Raw genomic sequence first — 26,092 nt, forward strand, 5'->3', positions numbered from 1 at the left:
ATCAGTGTGCCTGCACTAGCCATCCATTTATCAGTAGATGACCTCCCATCTCGACTGTGGGTGGCTCTGCCAGTGAGCTTCCTTTGCTGGAGACAGCAGATAGGCGGATTTGTTGTAGATCCTGGCAGCTCCTCTGTATCTTTTCATGATGTTAGGTTGAAGCTGTTTACATTTAAGGCTATTAAAAGGTGTTTCCAGTTCCTGTTATTTTGTTGTTTGTTTACTGTTTGTTTATTGTTCCCTTCTCCCTTGTTAGTATTAGGAGTTTTGTGGTTGCTACTGTGCTAGACATGGTGAGCTTTCTTGTTTGTTTGTTTTGTTTATTAATTTAGGCTTCTCATTTAAAAAAAAAAAACTTGTTCCCTGTGTTTTCATGGTCAAGACACTGCCCTCCATCCTCTATGTTTAATATTTCCTTAAATATTTTCTGCTGTGTTCACTGGGTGGTCATGAATTGTCTCATAATTTTTTTTTGAGATATCCTTATTTCTCTGTCAACTTTAAAAGATAGTTTTGCTGGGTATAGGAATCGTGGTTAGCTGTTATTTACCTTCAGAGCTCAATATCATTCTATACTTCCCTGTTTTCCTTGGGGGCTCAATCTCCTACACCACTTACAGAGGAGGAAGCAAACTACTTCAAAGCAACATCAAACCATAGCAAATACCAAAATAAACAAAATTGGTTAAAGACCAGAGACCAGAGCCAATGACCAGAATACAGCAAACCCAACACAGAATATGCTACAAAGTTAAAAAATATGTATGAGCCACAGTGTTGGCTCAGCCATTAAGAAGACATTCTCTATATGCCAAGGACCTAGGTTTAGTTCTAAACACCAGCATGGCAGTTCACATCTAACTCTAACTCTATGGGATCTAATGCCCTCTTCTGGCCTCTGAAGGCACTGCATACATTTGGTGCACATCTACCCATGCAGACAAAACATCATTATTACATATGCAATTGAAAAAGCTTTAGCAATTACTTAGGACAAATATAGAAATAGTAAATGAATGAGGTAAAAGAAGGAGACAGAGTAAGTAGAGAAATAGTAGGGAAATCAGGTTAAATAGAGGAAAATAAGAAGTAGAAGAGTAGAGAGGAGTATTATGGAAGGGAAGAGAAAAGGTCAAGACATTAGAAGAAACTTTAAAAAATGAAAAAAAATCATAATAATGAGGAGTTTCAAAAATAACAATTGATACATGAAGGAAGGACAATAAAAATAAAAACTGTAGTAAAAAAAATAGATAAGGTCAAAACGAGAAAAAGTATATGAAAAGAACAAAAACAGGAACACAGGATAAAAAAATAAAAAAAGACTAAAAGAAAGAAAAGGAACAAAAATTACAGTGTAATGAAGACAAACAGGCAAATAAACTTTGATGAAACTACGAAGAGGCATGAAAACATAGTTTTTAAATGATAAAGTAGAAATCTTGACTTGCGTATAGAAAGAAGAAAAAGGAGAAAGCACAGAGAGAAAAGGTGTTGGAGTAGCAGCTTTCTGAGTCTTCGAATCTTGGGGTGCAGGAGTTGGAGATGAGCTGAGTTTTTCTTGTCCTCAAAGCTTTGGGGGTTCAGATATCAGGGCATGAGTTAAGCTTTTCTGGTCCTCAAAAATGAGATTTCTCTCAGTTGTTCATCAACGTGCAGAAGGAATGACTTTCTCACCCAAATCTACAGTTGTATTTGGGGCTTGTGAGGGCACTGAACCTGTTCTGAGGAGAGATTTGCCAGTGCTCTCACCCTTGCCTTACCTTTCCAAAGACGTCTGTGCCTCCTCACCCCTCTGGGGAATCACGTGTCTAGAGCCATGTCTATATTGGCTTCTCTTTTTTTCTTTCCCCGAGATGGGGCCTCATGTGACTCAAGCTGACCTCAGTTTCAGTACAAATCTAAGAATGACCTTGAACTTCTGATCTTCCTGCCTCCAGCTCTCAAGTGGTGTGATTGCGGCCATGGCCCATGGCAACTACTTTGTGTGGTACTTGGGATCAATCTCAAAACCTAGAGGAACTCTGTACCTGCTGAGCTAGGCTGTGGTCCCTTGACTCACTTCTTTCTGGTGTGCTTTGCATGTTTTCCTTGGTAAATTTCAGCCGTTCTATTACTGGGGTTGGGAATTCCCCAAGCACCTCATCTCTCTTTGTATTGGCTCTTTTCTTGAAGGGAGTCACATAGAGGCATCATCTAATCCACCGGTTTATGCTACACGTTCTTTTTGAACTGATATTTTCATAGTAAGTGCAAAATTGTAACAGGGAATCCCATTTTTCAAGTTAAGAAACAATTAATAAAGCATATTAATAATAAAAATGTTAAGTTATGAAAACTCAATATGATATGCTGTTCAAACTTAACTGTATGTTCACAAAATCTGTATCTTAATTTCATCAGTAAATACTGTTTATAAAAAGTCTTTCCGTGTATGTGTGGTCTAGCTCACTGCCAGAACTACAAAACATAGCAGATAAATGTGTATTAGATGGATGCCTATAACATTTATATTACATTAAAATAAAGTCACTTATATTATACAGATAATGGAAATGCAACCCTATGCCACATCATGTAAACATGTGTTTAACATATTTCTGAGCTCAGCTAATTGATAGATCACGGAAAGAAAGTACCTTCTATATCGTGTGTGTGTGTGTGTGTGTCTGTGTATGTAAGAGAAATTTTAGAACAGGGGCTGTGGAGATGGCTCGAGATTAAGAGCACATGCTTCTCTTTCAGAGGAACCAGGTTCATTTCCCAGCACCTAACCCTGGGTAGCTAGTGACTTCTTGTTATTCCAGTGCAAAGAGGTCCCATACATTTTCTGGCCACCATAGAAAACTGTATTTACATGTACATACCCAGACACTGACATACACATGTACACATAATGGAAAATAAAAATAAAATATTGTAAAATATATCAGAGGAAACAGGTGTGAGATTTTAAGTGGACCTTTGTGAATGTGTGTGACTTGCCCTTTGATTAGCAGTTAGCTTTTGCAACTATCCATCGACATAGACCGATCCCCTAAAAGCTCAGCCTGCAACCGGTTGTTTCCTTTTGTCCTTTCACTACATCAGAATTTTATCTTCCATCGTCAAAAGAAGAAGCAAAGGCAGAATGGTATCTGCCTGACTGACTCAAGACCTTGAGGTCCAGTCAAGGCAGAGGCACTTGCTTCTCTGAGGTACAGGGTGACTGTACTTGCTCTGTAACCCAGCACATCTGGATAAGAAAGAGTAAACACGATGAAGTGGAGTAAGTCATACAAGACTAATGCCCTGGGGTAGGATTGGACCCAACCCCATGGACATGCCTGTGTGCTTCTCGCACCTCTGGAAAGAGCTCATCCTGGGAGGCTCATCGACAGAACGCACTTGCTGTTGACTCCGTTTGAAGGCTTCCCTTCTTGCTCCCTCACACTCCTCCTATGAACAGAGCAACATGGAGAGGTCCTCAAGCTGTGTTCATGTAGGAGAGCTCTTGAAATTTCCTGTCTGCCCTTTAAGAAAACCACCACAAAGCTGTCTCCTAAGTGAGAAGGTTATGCTCTGTGGCAACACTCTGCCACAGGCGGACCAGGGTGGGCATGGCATGTTACAGTGCAGACACTGTCTGACCAAAGAGTTGTGAGTTGAGATGCCTTGCTTTTCTGCTTACCCACCTTGGCTTTCAAGGTCTTTATACTTGAGTTCAAATTTTTGTTTTATGTCAACATGGGAACTCATTTCTATTCCATTTCCAAGTCGTTTTTACTTGGCATTTCAAGTTCCTGTGCTTTTCTTGATAACTTCTCAAGCCCTGCCTCATTATCCTCTCTACGCTTCCTGATGGAGCCTCACTGCCTGGTGTGAAATACTACATCGAGTAGCAGATGCATGACAAGAGCTGGCTCCACCGGAAAAGAACGTGACACAAAAACTTGCTGCTGCTTCATACTCTCTAGAACATACTGGAACACTGCTTGTGCTGGTGCCAACGTCAAGGAGGTCAGCCCACATTTGAGCGCAGGCATTTGAGTCTGTCCAGTGAGTCAGTCAAATGGGAATGTTGAGGCTTTGGGGTTGGCAGTGTCAATATCACTGTACATGAAAGATGTCTGTTTGCTATAGCAAAATTTGGCAACACGGTAAGCCACCAGCATAAAAAATGACCAATATGGAAGTCGATTTGTCTTTGTAAGCAGTTCCTTGTTGAAAGAATGGATGGGTTTGTTGAGTGGTCATTAGTCTTCTTCTTGCTCGTCTTTTCCTACTCGTTCACTGTCGCATTGTGCCTCGTTAACACCTACGTGATGGTGTCATTCTCTCCTTGCCCATCGGCAGTGTCTGTCGGTATGTGCGCCATCCACTTCCATCTGCAGGGGGATTGCATGCACACTTTTATTCAATGTGTATTCAGTGAACGCTGCAGCGCGGATCCACTGAAAGAGCTCATTTGCTCGCTTTGGGGCGTGTTTGAGAGCATCCATTCGTTCTGCTTCTGTCCTCTTTACCTTCAGATTTACTGAGCATCTATAAAGTCATGGACACTGCTCTAGATGCCAGGATGGTTGAGCCGTGGTTGTGCCCCAAAGTTCAGAGAGGGTTTCACTCATTGAAATGGTCTTGAGACCAACCGTCAGCTATGCTTGGTGATCACAATCATTGTGGGCAGAACCTTTGGATGGCTCTTTATTGGAGGATATGAGGGAGAAATAGAGTCTCCTCATTGTTGAGGTCTTTGCAGCTCATAGGGAAGCAAAGAACTAAATGCACAAATCCATAAAAATACAATACAAATCAATAAAAATGCCAGGAAATAATGATGTAGACCAGAAATAGATAGGAATTCTTACAGAGATGAGGCAACAGAATTTTCTTTCTTCTGTGAAATACCCCTGATTTAGCTAATGCTTAAACTTATTTATTTTTCTCTATATCCCTATGCCCAATATTATACCAGGGCTGAACCCATGGCAGTAAACTCCTGATGCCTGCGTAAGCCACTAGTACATGGGTGCAAAGCGGGGTGAGCGGGGGGTGAGCGGAAGTAAAGTGGATCGTGGAAGGGAAGAGGTAGGGACAATGAATGGGAGATGATATCCAGGAGAATCACATTGGTCCTCTGCTTCTAAGTCCAAGATGCCAAAGATGATAGTTACAATTTAAGAAATTTTAACTTTCTCTTTTCGATACTTTTAAAAGAAAAATCTAGAGATTGTTAGAGTGACGGATGTGTCTTTTTCTGTGTTGGGCTTCTACAACACAGTAGCACCCTCAGGGTTATTTACTTATTTATATTTTTAGGAGTTATTTTTAATTTTTATTTATTTGTGTGTGTGTGCGCGCGCGCGTGTGCGCGCGCATGTGCGTGCATGCACACACACACACACACACACACACACACGCTTGTGCATGTGAGTACAGCTGCCCAAAGAGGCCAGGAGAGGGCATCTGATCCACTGGAACTGGAGTTAAGTCACCCAGCATGGGTGCTGGGAACCAAAGTCAGGTGCTCTGCAGGAGCTGCAAATGTTCTTAACTACTGAGCCACCTCTCCAACCCTGGTCTGAGTTATCAATAAAAATCAGAAATTATCTCTCACTGCTTTGGAGCTCAGGGAGGCCACAATTGCAGTGTCCAGGGAAGAATGGATTATACAGAGGAGCAGAGTGTCCTTGTGTGACAAAAAGCAGGAAGCCAAGAGACCATGCACTTTATGAAACCTATTCTATGGGCCTTGGTCCTGTTCAGGCCAAGGAAACCTCGGGACTTACTCGTCTCCTAAAGTGCCCTTCCCCCACCTCTCAATAGAGGCACCACTATAAACACTAGCAATGTGCTTTTTAAAATGATGATAACCATCAGCTTCCCATCTAAGTTACTGTGGGAAGGGTAACTCATGTCCAGTTTCCCTTCTTAACTCAGACCACTGTGACCAATAACACCCGTGGCATTCATATGCTGTCAGATCCTTTGGTAGAAGATCTCCTCCCATGTTGAGTGGGTAGATGCAGCAGCCATGTGTTCAGGCAGTGTGTACTTACATGGACCTTAGTATGTAGTGACCTAGACCCTGGGAATTCAACAGCTCTGAACCACTGAACTGTCAACAATTTTGGCCTTTTAAACAATAGGGTAGATTTCAGGCATCTTTGAAACAATCTTTATATTCTGTGTCCAAAGGACTCACTGTCCATGTTCAGAGTTTGGTTTTAGTTACGAAGAGTAATATAGAGCACACAAATAACACAGGGACTCTGGAATTAAGACAGTTTGAGGACTCCAAAAGCACAGTGCATTGAGTAGTCCTAAATCCCCCATCACCACTCCACACTCTTGAGTCTCCAGGCAAGACAAGAGGTCACCGATGACAGCCCACTACGCTGTGTGAAAGATAGCTTTTAAAGTTTACTCTTCATGTGTCCCAGTCACACACCTAGTTACTCCTGGCCATTTCATTCAGTTGTCTCCTTAACCTTAGGAGACCACCTTTATTACTTTTCCAACTTTATACTCAAGGAAATCGGGGCTCTGGGTGACTAATGGTGATTAACCCATTTCCTTAATAAATCAGGTAAGGGTGACAGTTCCAGATACAGGAGTTCCAAAGTCCTGTCCCTTGGCTGAGCTCCTGAAGTTTTGAGTGCAGACTCACAGCCTTCTACTTATGACTCTTCTCCATTTCTTCAAGCTCTTCTCCATCAGAAGACCAGAGGGATTTTGCCTTTTAAACTTGGATTTGTTGAGGATACTGTCACTTGCCACTTCTGGGTCCAGTCATCCTCAGACTTGCCATAATCCCTTGACTGTTAGTCATGTGAACATGGCTGAATAATTCTTGTTATTCTATCCCTCCTCAAGGCTGGAGAGAAATGTTTTCTTAGTGTGTGTGTGTGTGTGTGGAGAGAGGGGGGTAGGGAGCTTATTGGTTCTAGTTATTATGTTATGACATGAATTATAATTAAACTATCAATGCATTAAACATAAAATCCACATGTGTAAGTAACCATTTAGAATCAGAGAATCCCTACTCACTGATTTTCACAGCAAAACAACAGAGCAGCAAAGCCAAATGTCAGGCAGGCTCTGCCTTTGAAGAGGCACAGATGTCACCCAGCAACTTCAGGACAGCTCAGGCCAGAACTTGAATAGTCTACCTGGTACCTCAAGTCAGGGAACAGGAGCAGCCATAGCTGGTGAATTCTGTCATGGAAAGTGTCACTTGAAAGCAGTCCTTGTATTATAGCAAAGGAGAAAACTTCCAGAAAGGTTAGGATTTGTCATAGCAGACACAGGGAAAGGGCTAACGCCATCATTCTCAGACTTAGTACCTCCAGCAGGAAAGGAATTAACCCCATAGCAGACACAAGACATACAGTCTGAAAATACCCTCTTCATCTGCCTATTTACTCTTTGGGCCATGTTCTTTTGGTGAAGATTTTCACTTCAACTCAAACCACTTGTTTATTTTTCTTTTTATTGCTTAATATTTTGATTGACAACCAAAACTGATTGACGAGACCTGTATCAGTAACCTGTTTTTGTTTTATAATTACTTCTTTTCAAAGGACAAAACAGACAATTTAAATACAAGTCCAACATGGCTGTTGCCAGTCAGCGATAATGTCCCCATGTGTCCTCTCTTTCAGACCCTTGACTTGTTCTCTGAGTCCCCTCAGAGGGGAAGAAGGCTCTGACACATTCTTCTCTTCTGCAGTGCAATCTATAATTTCTTGTGGGCATAATAATATCTCTGCTTCTAGATCAGGAATTCCAAACCCAAATTCACCTTCTATGGCCTTATTATTCTCTATTTGGTCCAAAACCATCTAAGCGCAGGACCTTCATAAAATGTGAATGTCCTGAGAGCTTCTCTGGGTCAGTTAAGACACACAGCACCTGGCCCTTGATTCCCTCTAACGTCAACAGGGCGAATCAACGCACTGATGATGCAAGTGTGTGACCCTTCCAGACACCTCCCGACCTTGAGGAAGGGAGTACACCCACACTCAGGGTCGTCTCAGGGTTAATCACCAGGAGCTGAGACATGGAGCTGCCCAAGGCCTGCCTCTCTTTGGCACAATGACAACTTAGAACGCAGACTCTGTGGCAGACTGAAGTTTGCTAAAAACGAGCAATGCACATCCTTTTCAAAAGCTGGCCAGATTTTGAATTCCCTCAGTGGGTGACCAGCTGACCCATACAGGCCTCAAGAAGTGATTGAAAGTTTGCTTTATTTTTTCCTAGTAGCTTATAGTTCCAGACATTATACTTAGGTATTATGTTTTGGGTTAATTTTGTATAGAGTTTGTGATAAGGATCCAAATAACTCTTCTGCGTGTATGTAAACAAATTTCCTAACACTGTTGTTTGGGAGACAAAATCGTGTCTTTTTTCACGGTAAGTTCTTTGTACCTCATGGAAATAAGTCTATCATAAGACACGAATTTCTGTACTTTCCATCGTCATCCATTTGTCTATTTTATCTATTTTTTTTAATGTGGAACCACGAGGTTTGGATTATGGTAGCTTTGTAGCATGCTTTGAAATAACGAAGTATAATACCTCTGACTTTGTTCTTTTTCAGCACTACTTTGAACATTTGGGGTCTTTCTGCTACTTTATGAATTTCAGGGTTTCCTTTATCTTTTTCTGTGATGAATGCCGTTGGTGTTCTGACAGGGATTCCGTTGATTTGTAGAACTCTTTAGGTGGTATGGACGTTTTAGCGTTTTAGTCCACTTTTCTGTGTATTTTTCATTTGCTAAATAGGTAAAATTTTGTGTTCTTTTCTTTTAAAAAGGAGAAAGAGAGAAAGAAAGGAAAGAAGGGGGAGAGGCAAGTTGCAGGGAGGGAAGGGCAGAAAGAGAGAGAGGGAAGGAAGCAAGGAGAGAGAAGGAAGGGAAAGGAAGAAAAAGAAAGGGAAAGAGAGGTAGGAAGGAAGGGGGCAGATGGCAACTTGCTATAGATCTGTTAGCTTGTGTTGATTATTTTACAATGTATATATACAAAACAGAACATCAGGTTATATGCTCTAAATATAGACAGTTCATAAAATCAATGGCAAGGAGAGAGAAAGAGAGAGAGCGAGAGAGAGAGCGAGAGAGAGAGCGAGAGAGAGCGAGAGAGAGCGAGAGAGAGCGAGAGAGAGAGAGAGAGAGAGAGAGAGAGAGAGAGAGAGAGAGAGAGTTAATAGGCAATCCATATTTCTGGATCACCATCCCAAAGAATCTGGTTCAAATCTGGGTGGGTCCCAGGAATCTTCATGATTACTCAGCTTCCCAGGGGACATGACTGGGTGGTCCTGAGGCTGCCCTTGAAGAAACACTCCTCTGGAATCTAAGCCTCGGAACTTTCTAGCCTTTTTTCTTCCCAAAGGATGATGTGGCCTCACTCCATTCAAATGTCCAAACAATACATAAGATTCTTTGTGATTCATACTTGTGTCCTTATTTTCTGACTCAACAATTAATTCCTGATTAGGTCATCCATTGGGCAATGTTCTTTCGCTCAGTCAGTTGGCCTCTTTCTTTTGTGTGCCTGGAGCTGGAGAGACAGGCATACCAGCCCTCTCCACTGAACCCACCCCACAGCAGTAAGAGCAAGGGTGGTTCTTCCAACATGTTCTATTGCATGGTTCATGTTCTTTACCTCATTGTCCTGTTGCGTGCTCTACCTTCCAGGAATCTGACCTGAACAAGAACATAACCTGAGGGGCTTCTCTGCAGAGAGAATTATAAAATCTCATTTTTTACACTTTATGTATCTTCTAGATATTTCTTTATCAGCTCAGTTCTTTGTGTCTATCTTTTCTCTCTTAGTCAATTCTTTTCTTTCTTTTTTTTTTTTTTATCACAATAGTGTTCATGAATTCCAGGCTATCTCAGAACTCACTTCTTTGCCTTGGTTGGCCTCAAACTCATGGGAATCCTCCTGCCTCCGCCTCTAAAGTTATTAGATTACAGCATGAACTACTATGCTTATCCCAATCTTTCGTCATACCGGCTGTGGAGTATCCCAACGTAGAGGTACTGCTGTGTCTTTCCTCACTGTCACATTGATGGATTTGCATGTCAACTGTCACAAATAGCCCCCTTATGAATTCAGAGCAAATAGGATTCTCTTCTTATAGTCAATGAGATTGAGAAAAGTTAATGACCTTGCCCAAGGTCTTCCTTGGGCAGGACTAGGATGCCAGCATAGTCCCACCTACCTCAAACCCAGCAGTCCCGTATATATCACTACCTTCTAGTGATTATAACAGGCTGAGTGCCACACTCTGTAAGAACTACAAACCCCCACAATCTGACTTCTCTTGGAACCCCAAGGTCATTTGAAGAGTGCCATTTGAACAGAATCTAGGAATTGTCTGGGAATAGGGGAAGGAAACTGCTCCAGAAGGAGGTGTTGGCTGATTGCAAACACATCAATCACACGCCAATCATTGCTAGAGGAAGCTTGTAGTGTGTTTGTGTGTGTGTGTGTGTATGTGTGTGTCTGTGTGTGTCTGTGTATGTTTGTGTCCGTGTATGATACTCCTGGAAAGCTGGCATGATACTGCATGTGAGGATTCTTACAACATTATACGTGTGTCTGAAACCACTAGAGTCCTAAGCTAATGCGCACCATGTAAATAAACACTTACCCCATTCAGCAGCTTCAGTAGAACCTGGAAGTGAGTGGGCGATGGGGTCCTGTGTCTGTGGCAAGCAAAGATATTTGCCCTTTTAATAGCTCAGTTTCTTCCTTTTAAATAAAGAAAGTAATATCTAGAGCCTGCCCACTTGACAGGATGTTACAAGGCTTGGCTCATTTCTGTAAATGTTTTGAACTCCTCTGAGGTATGTGTTCTGTAAATAGGAGGTATTAATAGCAGTCATCAGAACAGAAACAAAACTGAATTGAATTGCAGTCATTTTCTGGGAAAGGAATACAGACACCACAAAGCATGAAGCCCGTGATGGATCCCCGGCATTGGCCTTTCTTCAAGAGGCAGCTTGGGTCTTGTATAGGACATGGTGACAACCTAGGCCCCAGTCTCAAGTGGGAAAGTGGGTATTCTAACATTTAATTTCCCGGATGATTGCTGTGGTTAGAGGCCCATCTGGCACAGCCCATTTACGAGTGTGTGTGCACAGGGAAGGAGGAGTCTAGCCTGCTGGAAGTCTAATAGAAAGGAAGGGGGGATGCGCAGTGCAGACAGCATCCTTCCAGCACCCTCTACTAAGGTGCTGAAACAAGGATGTTGTTGTACTCATATGCCGCAAGAAAAGCAGTTATGGGGAAGTCTCTCTCTCATGGCTTTTATGCTAGCTTGGTGAGCATTTGGTGATACCTTTGTCTGTCAGTCATGGGTGTAGAAAGGCCAAGAACTGCTAAGAGGAAGATTAAGCTCTGGGTTTGAGAAGTCCCATAGCAACAACTACAAGTCAATGGCAGTTGCTGTAGACACACGGACTCTTGCTCCTGCACATACATAGAGAATCATTTAGGCTGGGGGCATCTTGAAGTTTTGTTATCCACTTTCTTATATCACCCCTCACTCACACACACAAAGGAAGCTGTGAGCAGGGAGTGAAGACAGCCATATGTTAGCATTCATGTCTTCATGGCCCCTTCAGTGGGAGGGCAGCTCCCAAATCCATCAGCAGGCAATCCCATTTCATAAGCACTAATAGGATTTACAGATGTGCAGAAAGTGAGGAAGGTCCTGATGCCCAGCTGAACTCTGGATAGAATTTCTCATAATTTCTCTTACTCAAGGGATCTTGTGTAAACCTGTTCCAGACAGAGTTTTTATTGTATATTATTTCCAATGTCTGTTCAGGTTTACCCCCTGGAGGTCAAGCCTATAAGGCTGTCTGAAAAGCCCTACTTTAGTGGTGGAGGCAGCACCTCCTGTCTGCTGTGGTTATCACTTCTACCCAGGGCTCTGGGTGCACGAGGAAAACTCATCAGTGACTTGATGTGTGTACACACAGGTCACTGAGAAACATCTGGTAGACCCAACTCTTCATGTCCACTTGCCGCATACACCAAAAATGGAGTAGATCTGGGGAATACTTTGAAGCCTGCCCAGGTAACTAAGAGATAAGCTCTATGATGGTCTAACTTCAGAAGGTCCTGTGAGCCTGCTCAAAGAAGAATGGGTGGCTAGCGTTCATCGGCTAGAAGGCCTCCATCTTTATAGACAGGATGCTGGTCATTAGGGACAATGGCAGGAAAGAGGCTTCTTTTTCATTTTGAAATGTAGAAATAGGATTGTTTGCCCCACAGGTAGGTATCCAGACCTGACTTTCCTGTGAAGCCTGCCCACCTTTATTCTTTAGAAGATACATTTCACAGCCTCTCATATGAGCTCACAAGGGGAACTTTAGACAATGACGAAGTGTCTGATGTGGTCAGTTTTAGAGCTTAACGTTTGAAAAGTGATGTTTCCCACTGATCATTGGCAGCAGCTTTCCCTCCTCTCAAGGGCACTAATCCATCAATGAACTCATGCATTTTCTGCGATAACTCTGTACCAGAGCTAACACTTCTTAGGGCCCAAAGGTCTCTGGATCCTCTGCTGCAACTGTGTCTTCAGTAAAGGACAAACCTGCCATCCTTGGATTCTGTCCTCTCATTACAGTTGACCCTTCTAGCAGGAAGGAGTTGGGACACAGCAGTGTTACTGTTTTGCTGTCCCTCACCATTGCCAGGTCCCCTCTAGACTTTGCAAGAGAAGTGGCCATGTCCAGTTGGTCTCTCTGGTTGCCTTATCCTGGGGGAGGTCTTTGTTGTAAAAATGCATTTTCTCACATAGCTGTTTTTAAAGGAACCAGGGATAAAATTAGTAGATTTGGAGACTTAAGCCATTCAAAATCTCTGATTCTTGATTTTGGTTTTTTTTTTTTTCTGTCTTCGACACAGACTTAGCCATCAGTAGTTATTCTTTTCACAGTAATGATGGAATTGTCTGGCTCTTCTTTTACTGACTTGCTCCTATATAATGTGCTGTGTACTTAAGGGTTGTGTGAATAACATTTCTAAGATTTATTTCTTTTAAGATAAAATTGTACTTCTCTGATAGGTAGAATGTCCAGAGATGATAAAGTAGCAAACAAACATCAAATGAAAAAAAAAAAAAACAACCAAACAACCAAACAACAACAACAAAAACCCAAAAATCAAACAAACAAAAATTTCAGGCCTCTCAAAGTGTCTGCCATTAGAAGCTCATGACTACCTTTCCCTCGTTGTCATGAGAAAGGCAAAGACATGGTGACATAAGAAGTTTCGGGTTAATTGGAAATGGCAAAATCTCATTGTTGTCAACCTTCTTCCTCCGTTGTAAGATAACACACTGAGAGTTTCAATAAAACTCCTATTGAGATTGCACTCAAGTTCAGAATTTTTCTTCAAGTCAGTCCAAACTGATAAAAATGACTTACTTAAAAAAAGAAAATAAATTAAAAAAGGAGTGGTTGGCATCAGAGTTCTTCAAGTTATACTGAAAAAGTTTCGAAAGGAGTTTACAGCTATATGCCCTTTATATGGGGGTTGGGACTGCCCACATAGCCCAGCCATTCTTGTCTACCAACCCCAAAATACTACACCACAGGAACTAGAAATATGACCTGCTTTCATAAGCCATCCATGAGGTGATGTCTCGTCCATATTAAATGTCACCAATACATTATTTATGTCAGATGAAAATGTAGATGTGATTACAGTAGGGCTTAGCTTGGCCTAAGAATAACACTTGAACTCTTCCTGGGGTAGTTAGTCATTTATAAATTATATGTTAATCACCACTTTGTTGAAGTATGTATGGAAAACAAGTAAGCCTGTTCTGGGGACACTGAACTTGGAGTACTCCTTTCTTTTCATCTTGAGTTTGCTCTCAGTCCTGTCCTGGGTGCAAAAAGAAGTAGACGCCCAATTAGCATTGATGATCACCTCGTGTAACAGACATGCACATTCCCCTTTTCATATTGGTGACCTCTGACCTGCTCTCTGTCACTCACGGTTAGCACTAGAGGAATGCACAATTGCATAAGTGGAATACACTGCTAGAGGCCACTTTCATCCTTAACTGATCTCTGACGTCAGTTCTCAGTAGAACCATTTGGGTACGTCATCATCTTTGACATTGCCTGACATGATGGCTACAGGAGTACATGTGGGTGGTGTGTCCTGGACCCTGGGATTCCAGGTGACCTCTCATGGCTGACCAACAAGGGAAGCAGAATGGACAGAGAAACATGCCCAGATTCCTTCAGCCACAACCAGGAATCTGAACCCTACTCTTGCCATTATAATAATGCCCAAGCTTTGGAAAGACTCAGTTTTTCTTTGTGTGGATTTCTGTCCAATATAGAGTTATTGGGTTTAGGAGAGAATTGCTGGATGCCATGAGACATTAGTTCATACATGATGGAAAAGTAGGCCATTTCATTTCTTCCCCTGTATGCAGCCCATGAGATTAAATCTCAGAGCGGTCTAAAAAAAGGTCAGTACATACAATGTGAAAAAGGTGTGGTCTTTAACCACAAGGTTAATAGTGTGACAGGTTTGACGGTAAGCACTTAGGCCTGTTTGCACATCTGCAGAGGTTTCAGTCTCTTTTCTGTTGCTATTATAAAATACCCCAACGAAAACAACTTGAGGAAAACGGTGGTTTGCCTGGCAGTACCCAGGGTAGTCCATCGTAGCAGGGGAGTCACAGCAGCAGCTACTTGATGAAGCTGGGCATGTTGCATCTACAGTCAAGAAGCAAAAAGCCAAGAGTGTTTGCAGCGGCTTAGTTCTCTTTTTCCATGCACACATATCTCAGGCAGGGAAAGGCACCACCCACAGGTGGCTAGTCTTTCTGTCTCAGTTAACAGAAGCTGCTCCTGGGGCTAGAGGTGACTTGGTGGTTAAGAGCTCTCACCACTCATACAAAGCACCCAAGTTCAATTGCCAGTACCCATGTTGGGTGACTCCCAATTGCCTGTAACTGCAGTTCCAGGGAGTCTGATGACTTCCGGCTCTGCAGATACTTACAGTCACCTGCAGACACCCAGATGCAGAATACGTGCATACACAAAATAAAAAATAAAAACAAATCTTTCAAAAATGATGATTCCCCTACAGACGGGCCCATCTCCCAGGGTTTCTAGATTCTATCAGGTTGCCAATTAACATTAGCTATCATAGCACATATATGTGGACATACACCTATACCCATGTTCAAAGTAGAAGTTGAGTTACTTTCTTTGTTGAGATACATCTGAATGGCAGTTTAGTTTGCCAGCCACTGCTAATATGTCTCTTGTTTCTTCCCACATTTCAAAGGTTTCCTTAAAGAATTTCCCAGTGTAACATGAAAACTGCCTTCTTTGGAATTTGGAAGCTGTCTGAATCCACAGTTTTACACCTAGTCGGATCCCCTTCAGGCCATCCCGGCCATGTTGTTCTTTTGTTTACTAATATCTTTCCCACAAAGGTTTGACAGAGATGGAGGGCGGGCAGGTAGTAGCAGAATGAAAGGTATCCCACATGTTTTCTGTTGTTTTGGGTATTTTAGAAAGTGTTAAGCTAAGCTATCAAGGAAAACATTTTGGGGCGATATGTGGGAAAGAAACCTCACTTCAGAAATAGGGATTGTACTGTTTATGTAAATCAATTCCTCCTCTCTTCAGTGATGCAGGTCTGTGAAACACTCCTGACAAATATCACTGTGCATTATGGGGAGCAATCCACTCAGCCCACAGGAGGGACCAACAAGCTAACCTACTGCTAGGCAGGATTTCCTGGGGTTCTGGCCCCTGCAGCTTCAAGGACAAATAAAAAGGGAACAAGTGCGTGGTTGCCTAGGCATAGCCTGCACAAGGGTGAATACCAGCAGACATGCTAACATGGACAGTGGAAAGCCCACAAGGCCTCAGTCCTAGACAAAGAGCTGCAGGCAACTAAGGAATGCTGACAGTGAGAATCGTACTTCTCCCCCGGGAGAAGCACACCAATTAGTTATCCAATATCAGACGATCAGCCCTGAAAACATACAGACAAGTGATAGTATATGGACTGAGCAGGCTGTATTTATGTATTTATAAATGTGTGTTTATAACAAGAGTTGAAGACAAACACGTTCTGAATTTGACAGAGAATAAGGTGGAGAGTAAGGGGTGTTAGAAGGAGGGAAGAGAAGGGGAAATGATGTATTATCTTATAATCTCAAAAAATATTTTAAAAATTGCCAGTATTCCCCTCCTGCCTCCAGGCTAACCAGGGCGCTGGGCAACTGTCCCATCACCTGCTGGGGCCTGCCCACCCTCATCAAATCCCCTGGTTCATTTTTCACTTTGATTGAGTCTTGATGGCATAGTGCCAGGTGACATCTGAGGGAGAAAGACTTTTTAGGGAGAAACGCACAAACGACACCTTCCGTAGAACAGAGGTGGGGTCACATAGAGTCTTGCTGGAGAAAGGTGAGTAGGCAGGGCTGGTTACCCTGTCCTCTCCTGTCTCTGGGATGGCAGAAGCAAAATCTCCATGTAGCTAGCCCGAGTCTGCTTCAGAGTCTTCTGGCTCTCTGACTTACCTTATTCTTGAAGGATGAAGCCGAATAAGTTGGCTGAGAGGGAGGAAAGGGGTGGAAGCAGCATGGCCTTCGTGGAGCGCAAAGAGACACGCCCAGTCCTCTGCCCAAATGCAGAGACGTTGTCTCATCTTTCAGCAATCTCTCATCCATGGCTACCCATCCCAAAACCAGGACATGAGTGTGTTTGGTTAGTAGCCCCTCACTCTGGTTTATCGATTACAGTTATTGGTGAACCTAAGCCTTCCTGTTTTGAGAGGCCCTGAGCAGATGTCCATACCCCAACTATCTTTGTGTGTGTTTTACTGGCATCATCATTCATGGTAAGGCAGTAAAACACACACACACACACCCCAGAGGGGTATCCACAAATATACACACAAAAAACACACACGTAATCAATTATATATAAACATATTAAACAGACACAAACCTACAAAACAAACACATAAAAGACTCACATGCATATATGCAAATTCATGCACAAGCTGCACACATAGACACACACATGAGCGTGTGTGCACACTTGCACACATACATCCAAAAGCATATGAAAATGCATGCAAATATAGAATAAAACACAGACATATCCAGGCCAGACTTTAGGACACATATGTTTACCTCTGCACCCTGAACAATAATCCGGACTATATTTTTCTCCTTTCTTCTCTGTCCTGGGGAAAAAAATCACAGAAATTCTAATAGAGGAAGCTGAGAAAGGAAAATATTGACTTCGACAGCACAAACATCTCTGTCTGACAAGAAAATGTTAATTTCCCCCTAAATCAATGTTGACAGATATCAGCTGTGACTGGAGACCTGTCTCTCTGGGAGGAGTTCTCTGCTTCAGAGAATGTGCGCAGTCTGAAAGCACTCTTTCTAAAGGTTAGCTGGTGTCACATTATAGTAGGGTGGAGCTCTAGACCTTCAGGACTGTCCCAGTGTGTTTGCAAGAGCTGAGATTCCCGGGACTCTGTAGAGCAGGAAGGCAGAGGGGCAGATTCCCAGTTGATAGAATGTGCTGTGTCTAGAAGCCTGGGTCCCTACACAGCTGTGCAATGGGATAGAAGCTCTTCTTATATGTGCCGTGGGGCAGCATCTTAAGTGGACATGTGCGAGGAGAAAGTCTAGGAGCAAAGAGAAAAGCCGAATACCTAGGCAGAGGGAATTTTCCAGAATCACACACTTTACCTACCCATTTCCTCTCTGCTCCTGAGATGCACAGTGTGAATACTCTTTATTCAACACTGATACTTTAAAATTCCAAATTAAAATTCCTCTACTTTCTCCCCATGACTACACACATACTCTCTCTCTCTCTCTCTCTCTCTCTCTCTCTCTCTCTCTCTCTCTCTCTCACACACACACACACACAAACACTCTCTCACACATTCACACACAACTTGCACTCTCACATACACATACACACACTGTCTATCTCTCTGTCTCTCTTACACACACACTGTCTCACACACTCTCTCCCACACACATACACATACTCCCTGTCTCTGTCTCTGCGCCTCTCTCTCTGTAAGTCTCTTTCTCTGTCTCTCTCTCTCTTTCTGTCTCTCTGTCTCTCTGTCTCTGTCTCTCTCTCTCTCTCTCTCTCTCTCTCTCACACACACACACACACACACACACCTTTAACTTGTTAAGTTTGAATTGAAGAGCATGGTATCTCCAACCAGCGAGCTCTGACAGTCTGCTCGGCTAAGGCCAAGATTAATGCAGAAGGTTGGTGCAAGGCTGCTGCAAAGCTGCGTGCTTGGAATACGAGATGCCGTGCAGGGGAAAGGCCAAGAAATATGTCTGTGCTTGGAGTTTACACAAGTCTCCTTAGCAACTTGTCTGGATTTATTTCTCCCTTGGTGTATGTGGGTTTCTTCCAAATCCCAAGTGAAATGGGAATCGAGAGCCTTAGCCGGCTCCTCTTTCCCTTCTGCTAGGGCAAAATCTTTTATGTTGAAGAGCAAGGCTTTCATCACTAGCTCCTTCCTTCCCCCACCCCACTGACATAGCTCTGATTCTTTGCACTGTGCGTCTGTGGATCATCGGGGACTTTCCAGAAATCTAGGGCTCTGTGGTGCAGGCGGGGTGGTGGTGGGGGGCGGTAGACAGAGCCCGTTGCTGATGGCCAGTTTCTTGCATGTTCCCGTGTGTGACGTGTGTGAAATGGTCCTGTGTGACAAAAGAGGGGAGACACAAACGAACTCCCATCTTCTCTGCCCCTCCTTCCCGTTTTGCTTTCCTTTCTCTATTCACCCATCGCCCGATGCCAAAGGCCCTGCAGTTTTGATTAGAAGATGACTAGAAAGCTACAAGTCGGGCCTGATTTCTGGGACTTAGCTAGACTGGTTTCGGTGTGGCTGGGCATGCTCAGAGAAGACACCCTTAAATGCTGCTGGACTGAATGGAGCCACTTTGCCTTCCAGCCTAGAGGAGCACAGGAACACTGTTCGAGGGCCCACACCTAAGGAAATCTTAATGTTGTCTGTTACTTTCCCCTCGATTTTAGAGTGGGGGAGGGTGGAGAAGAGAAGCATAGCCGAAAAAATTAAGGTTTGATTTTGGCTCTTTTACAAACAGATGTTGCTTGTCATCCTGATACGGTTAAGCAGGCAACAGATTGTGTGCGTGCGTGCATGCGTGCGTTCGTGCGTGAGAGAGAGAGAGAGAGAGAGAGAGAGAGAGAGAGAGAGAGAGAGAGAGGAAGGGAGGCAGGGAAAGAGATTATGACTAGAAAGTAGACGTAATAACATGGGTAACACCAGGGTCTTGCCTTTCTAAAGCCTTTTGTCAGAGACTGTCTAAATTTGTGACCTGTCTATCTGGTTGCTGCTCTAAATAAGGAAATGTGGAAATCAGGAAACCCCGATGTGGTGTGGTGACAGGGTGAAATGCAGATGTGTAGGGGTAACTATGTCTGCCTGGAAGTGGCGCTGTACCGTTATGTAAGCACAGGGCCTTCCGCTTTATAAGAATCTAGTCACTTAGGTTAGGGTTAGGTGGTTGCTTCTTCTCGCAAGCATCACCATGCAGGCCTCAGGCTTTTCTATACCTTCCCCAGGCCAGGGATCTGAACGTAACAGTCAGAGCTCTGAGGATGTACTGGCCATTTACAGATTGCATATTCTCTTCCTTACAGGGTGCAAGAGACTTCGTCTTTTCTTCAACACCCCTACATTCTAATCTCATTGTGACACGCCTTCCCAGGAACAAATCTTGGCTTTGACTAGGAAGTGTTAAGGTTGGCCAGCCTCCTGGGAACACTTGTGCAGTGTGCGGTTCACTTGTATTAAGGAAATGACAGACGCCTCACGTTTCCGTGTCGAGTCAGCCTCGCGCTAGCTTTCATTTGAACCCCCCCCTCCCTTGCTTTATTGACAATGCAGCTGGATTAGAAGTTGTGGGTTGGCACCTGGGTGTCTTAAGGAGGAAGGAAGATGGTGATTGGGAGCAAACTTGGTCCTTCCCGCAGTGAAAGCCGTCTTTCGTAGCCAGCTGCATGCGAAGCAGCTTGGGACTGGCAAAGCCTCTAGCTCCTTTGTTTCACCAAGTGTGCCGAAAGCAAACCTGGTCCTAGTCCTCGCTCTCGGGTTCTCGCTCTCAGCTCTACCTCTGTTTCCAGGGAACATTAAGTAGGGCCAGACATTTCCTTAATTGCAGGAAACAGAGCCGCACCACTCAACAACCTGAACGCTTACTTTTCGTCCGACTTCATTCCACCAGACCATTTTCACGTACCTGTTCCTTGGTTGACCCACACATGCTGCCATTTGTCATTTTTCTTAAATTATTGATTTCTTTTTTAAGTCCAGGAGTGTATAGTCGGGAGATTATACACGGAGTGTCTGAGCTAGCTTGGCTTGAAGACCAGGAGAACCATGCCCTGCTGTGGGATGACTCTCCCCTCTTTTTCTCCCTTCAATTCAGAGTTTCCTGGGAAAAAGACTTAATTCAGCCTGTATGACTTCAGTACCATATTGTAGATGTAGGAGATTTTTTCACACTGCAGTCTAGGGACCTTGTGGCAATATCAAAGGTGGAAATTGTAGTGTCGCATGGTGTAAGGGCACAGTGAATTGCCCTAGGAAGAGGAACTTCTGGCTGTGCTTTTTAAAATTTTTTTTCCAAGGCAGGTTTTCTCTGTGTAACAGCCCTGGCTGTCCTGGAATTCACTTTGTAGACCAGGCTGGCCTTGAACTCACAGAGATCCACCTGCCTCTGCCTTCTAAGTACTGGGATTAAATGTGTGTACCATCGCCTCCTGGCTGGATGTGCTTCTTCTGTGGAAGCAGTTGGATCTTCACACACACACACACACACACACACACACACACACACACCACACATACAGACACACACAGAGACACACATGGAGACACACAGACAAACACACAAAAGAGAGACTTCAGAGAGTAAAAGACAAGGCATTAGAAAGCAGACAGGCTGTCGGTGGCCTTTCTGGCCTCCCTGCTTCATGATGCTGGCTGCCAAGGTGAACGCTGAAGCGCGTATGTGAACAAGCTCCTCCCCTCCTTTCCTTTCTCTCTTTGACTATTTTCTTTTTCTTTATCTTGCTTTCCCCCTCCCTCCTTCCTTCCCTCCCTCTTTCTTTCTTAAGTCTCACTTTCCCTTTCTCTCACTCTCGCTGTCTCTTCCTTCTTTTCTTCATCGAAACCCGCCTGGTATGCTGGCCCTGTCATTTTGGAATAAAGGATGTCAGTGGGACAGGCATCTTCAGAAGTGAAAGGCGGCACCTCCTTCTGTAGCAGTGCTGCTGACGTCACCACAGACTTGATGCTTACAACCAAAGGCCTGCAGAAGTTAAGAGTCCTTGTCAGCAGGGAGTCCACCTTCCCTTAGTGTAGGAACAATGAAACAAGGCAAAACTGCTGTCTAAACTGTGGCTCAGTGGGAAGGTGAGAGGGCAGTGGAACTCAAGTCAAGAGCCCTGTTGGGGAGAAGAGGTGCAGACTTGGCAACCAATCACTGTGAGATATCTGCTCCTTTGGCACAGTCCTGTTGGTGGAGACTAGATGTCTCCCAAACTGATGAGCAATCAGAAAGTTAGAGTGTTCTCTTGGGGGTGCTACCTCATGCCAAGGGATCATTCCCCTGTGTGCCCATTACGCCTTCCCATTCTTGATTGTCGGTGGCCTCTCTGACACATTTCTTAAGCAAGTAGTCTGGTAGAAAACACTGGAATTTGGGACTATTCTGAGATTTCACATTCCTATTTGATGACTTTTTATTTATTATTATTCCTGGTTTTAAAAAAAAATTCTTTTTAGAGCGCATTGATAGCCAGGGAATTTCCAGGGGGTGGGGGATGTGCAAGTTCCTTATTTGTAGAGCATTTTATTATGGCTCACTCTAGAAATAAACATAGAGTGCCCCAGTGTTGCTTTCTTTTCTTCTAGGAATAAATTTAGTTTTTAAAATATTTCTTTGTGCCCTTGCTCTGATGCCACTTACGCATTAACTTTACAAAAACATTGAGCGACAATTCGAAACCAACTGAAAAACTAAGTTCTGTAAGTTGGTTCTTAGAAATCAAAATATTTTAAATGTCTTGTTTTCCAGGTGTGAGTGGCTGATTTGAAGAACCTGGCAACATGGAGGCCACATTTAAATATTCATAAGAAGTTGGCTTTCCCAGGTAACGGCATTTTTCTCTACTTACCTTCAAACCTTCCATTTCCTCAAATACTGCAACTTTTAGGGCTTTGAAAACTTATTTTTTTTAAGTGTCACTAATTTTTTAATTTTACAACCAATCAGCCTATCTGTACTGGTCCTTGATTCTATGGCGTTTGGGAGTTTTAATTTCATAATAGTGTTTGCTTCTTTTGAAAGCAATTAGGCAGAATTCATTTGAAGACAGCAGGTACCTGTCTTTGAACTCTTTGACTATTTGGATATACATATACAAATATATATATATATATATATATATATATATATATATGGCTATACATATACAAATGTATATATATATTCTAGATTTCAGAATACAGGCTTTATGTAAATCTCAGAAGGTTGGTATTGATATTTTTAAGTTCCATTCAATTTGGTGACAAATTAATACTTTCTGGAACTCTCCAATATCCACCATGTGGATAGGTACTGAGCCCAGCTCTCATCATTCGGGCAACTTTCTTTTGGTGTCTTTGAACCACTTCGTGCCACCCAAAAAGGTTTACAGGCATCAATGATCTGGCATCTGACAAATTACCTTCCCCTTTGTTTGTAAATGCCAGCCTCATGTCTTCCCATTTGTTTGCTAGCTGATAGAGATTCCATAGGATGGAATCTTGTCTCATGGAATGACCCAAATTTGGAAAAAAAAAATGAACCCCGTGTTCTTCTCTGGCACAAAGAAATTTCTCAAAGAAGGCCTTCAGTGGCTACTTCAGGGAAGGTAAACAAACTTATCCTCTCCCAACGTAAATATTAAATCTTTTTTTTTAAATCTTATGGTCGTTATTTTGATTACTGAATTTAACATGTTAGGTTTTCGGAAGTTGATCTTAGTATATTTGAATGCATAACCTTCTATCCTGTGTTTGAAAAGAAGAGAGATGGTCCTGAAGGAAACGCAGGGTTGAGTTCCTTTCTGAGGTCTCATGGTGTCTTGGGCATGTGGAGGCGACGTTGTGTGAAGGAGCCTGTGTGCCATTTGATAGATCTTAGGGCAGTGGTGACAATTAGTGCACACATTGTCACACTGGCCACAGTGTAATCTGAATATTCTTTATCTGAAATAGGTAGGAGGTGTTTCATATTTGTGACTTTAAAAAATTAGACTGTTTTCAAGTATTTTGAGGTGCCTTGGGACCGAAGTCTAAACACAAAGTTATTAATGTTCAGGTACACCATGTGCCCGTGACCTGGAGGTATTTCATGCAAGGGTCTCTGGGCATCTACACTATCACTATGGTATGTGCCCTAGCAGCAGGTGTGGGTTTTTTTTTTCTTGCACCATCAGGTCAGTGCTCAAAATGTTTTGAGTTTTAACTGGGCCTGGTGGCACACCCCTTTGATGGCTGCATTTAGGAGGCAGAGGCAGGTGGATCTCTGTGAGGTTGAAGCCAACCTGTTCTTCAGGAGTTCCAGGTCAGTCTGGGCAACACAATGAAATTTTGTCTTAACGGGGGTGGGAGGCTAGATTTTTTAATTATTTGGATGAGGATGACCTAGCCTGTAAAAGTAGTTCTCACTAATTGGAGAGTTGGAGTCCATCATCCCTGTAAGTTTTTCAATAGGAGCTACAATTCCCATATCTCAGCAATCCTCCACATGTTCAGTGCCCATTTTTAAATGGCCCTGTCCCCATTCCTTTGTCAGAAGCATCAAAGGACAGTCAGAAGCTTAAGAATGATGTAAAACACCTGTTTTTATAAAGGGAATGAATGTTTTAAAATAAGTGATGTAAAGACTATTTGGTGGACTTCATGGTTTGGGGTATTGCTTGGCATGGTTCTGTGAATCATCACCCACTTCTGCACACTGGTGGGCATGGCTCTGGAGTGAAATGGGCTGACGAAGAACACCATGGTAGCATCTCAGGCCCTCTTGTTTTCCAAGGTTTCGAGTTTACCTGTTAGGATGCATGCATGAGGCCTGACCTGCTCTACAAATTGCTTCCCAATTCAGCTTTTATTGTTAGTGAAGCCTCTGTTTATCTTCTGGGCTCTCAGTGATGAATGTCTGTCTGACAAGGCAAAGGGAATCCTTTTGAGGGCCAAACTCCATAGTTTCCAATGAACAGAAATTAAAAATGCCTCTGGTCAGGTTGTTCAAAAGCACAAGGTATGTGTTCTTCCTGATTGACATCTAAAGAAGGGACTGTCTACATGTCCACTGAGTTTCCCTGAAGCAGTTTTTGTCATGACCATGTCTGATGCACGGTTGACAGAGGGGCCCATTCATCAAAGTCCATCGTCTTGAATGGCTTTCCATCCTATGGAGCTTCAGCTTTGCAGAAATACTGATTGCACGTTGACAAATGAAATCTTCCTATGATAAGGAAATGAAACCAACTTTATGCCCTTCCGTAGTTTTAGGGGTAGCAGTGTTGCATGTCCTCTTACAGTTTAATTTTCAACATACACCCAAACTTGTTTGTTGTTCATATTTGGGCCAATAATGGGTTGCAGACGCGATGACGCAAAGCCACAACTTTCCTTGAAGACGAATCTTCCAGTTTGGTATAGTGAAATCTCTGCTAGGGAGTGTTGGGAAAGCTCTCTTCCACGTTCTTTAGCAGTGCTTGCTGGTTAATTCCACTTGCTTTTTTTTTTCTAACATGTAAATTAAAAGGGGTGACCTCAGTATCCTTTACCACAGAATTGCGGAAGTTAAAAGAGTTACCTTACTTGTACCGGGTACTTGTTCTCTCTTTTAGGATCTGTCTCATTCTGCTTATTGGCTATACTAACAGTCATTGAGACTAAACAGATGAGGAGTCTAATAAAATGAGGTTCACCCAAAGCCACTGCATCAAGTGCATGAAAAGCCAGGAGGTCCGCCAGAAGGAACAGGAGACCTTTCTAAGGTCACCCTTTGAGAGTGGGTTAAAAGAAACCCTTTTTATCTTTGACATGAATTGACCCAACAGCATAATCTGTCGTTGAACTAAATGACCCAATGACAAACTCTTTTGTTGGACTAATGGTTTTAACATTTTATCTTCAAGACAAGCCAACCCCCACACAAGAGAAGAAGCTGAAGCCTGTTGCCACAAACCCGTAGATCCGAACTTGTGCTGATTGTCCACACAAGCTTGTGTCTATAGGTATGTGTCTGGTAGGCAATCTCACAGTCCACGGGCTCTGCCTGTTTGCCACTAGTACCCCTCACCCTCTCCTGCTCTCCTTGTCTCCCCGTGGTTTGCCTTTCAGAGTGGTAGAAATGGAAAGTGGGGCTGAAGAGGAGGAAGCAGACCTCTTGCGCCACGAGGGATGAGGTTAATGAAGAGGCTCACCCCATCCCCATGTTGCCTCTAACTGCTCTAGGCTGTCAGATTAGAGACGGGGTTGGCAATGAGGCAACAAGAATTCCAGGGATTCAGACAGCTGACTGCTGAGTGCTGAGTAAATAGACACACACAAGGGTTTGTTTTGTTTTCTGGGAGCCCAATTGTTCTCAAAGTTATGATGATCTTTTTCAGAAAGTGATAAAGATTGGCTGACAGTGCCGATCTGCTGCTGGCTGTGGTGTGGGTTGCACCTTGCAGCAGTCCCCGCCCCCATCATGCAGCAAGTGCAGGCCTGGGGCTTTTATTTAATAAACAAGATCATTGAGGAGGATGGACATGTTGACCTGCCTATTTATACTTGTGTAAATACCCAACAAGAAAGCAAGAAGGACTTTTTAGTTTAAGGAAGGATAACAAAACAAAACAGAAAAACCACAAAACACAAAACAATAACAAAAGATATTCTGTTTGCATCCAAATTCGTATTTTGCCCAGAGCAGTTTTTGAAGTCTTTATCATGCTTAAAAGACTGGAATGAAAATAATTTT

General features: G+C 43.1%; 1 long non-coding RNA gene across 1 annotated transcript in view; it reads left to right on the forward strand.

Annotated features, from left to right (window-relative positions):
• Nucleotides 1–22,206, forward strand: part of LOC130872409 (uncharacterized) — a 54,977-nt gene extending 32,771 nt beyond the window's left edge. The window contains exon 3 of the long non-coding RNA XR_009056963.1: nucleotides 22,148–22,206. This is a non-coding gene — a long non-coding RNA (uncharacterized LOC130872409). The remainder of the gene's footprint in view (nucleotides 1–22,147) is intronic.
• Nucleotides 22,207–26,092: the final 3,886 nt, after the last annotated feature.

This window comes from Chionomys nivalis, chromosome 4 (assembly GCF_950005125.1).
Source record: "Chionomys nivalis chromosome 4, mChiNiv1.1, whole genome shotgun sequence".
NCBI lineage: Eukaryota > Metazoa > Chordata > Mammalia > Rodentia > Cricetidae > Chionomys > Chionomys nivalis.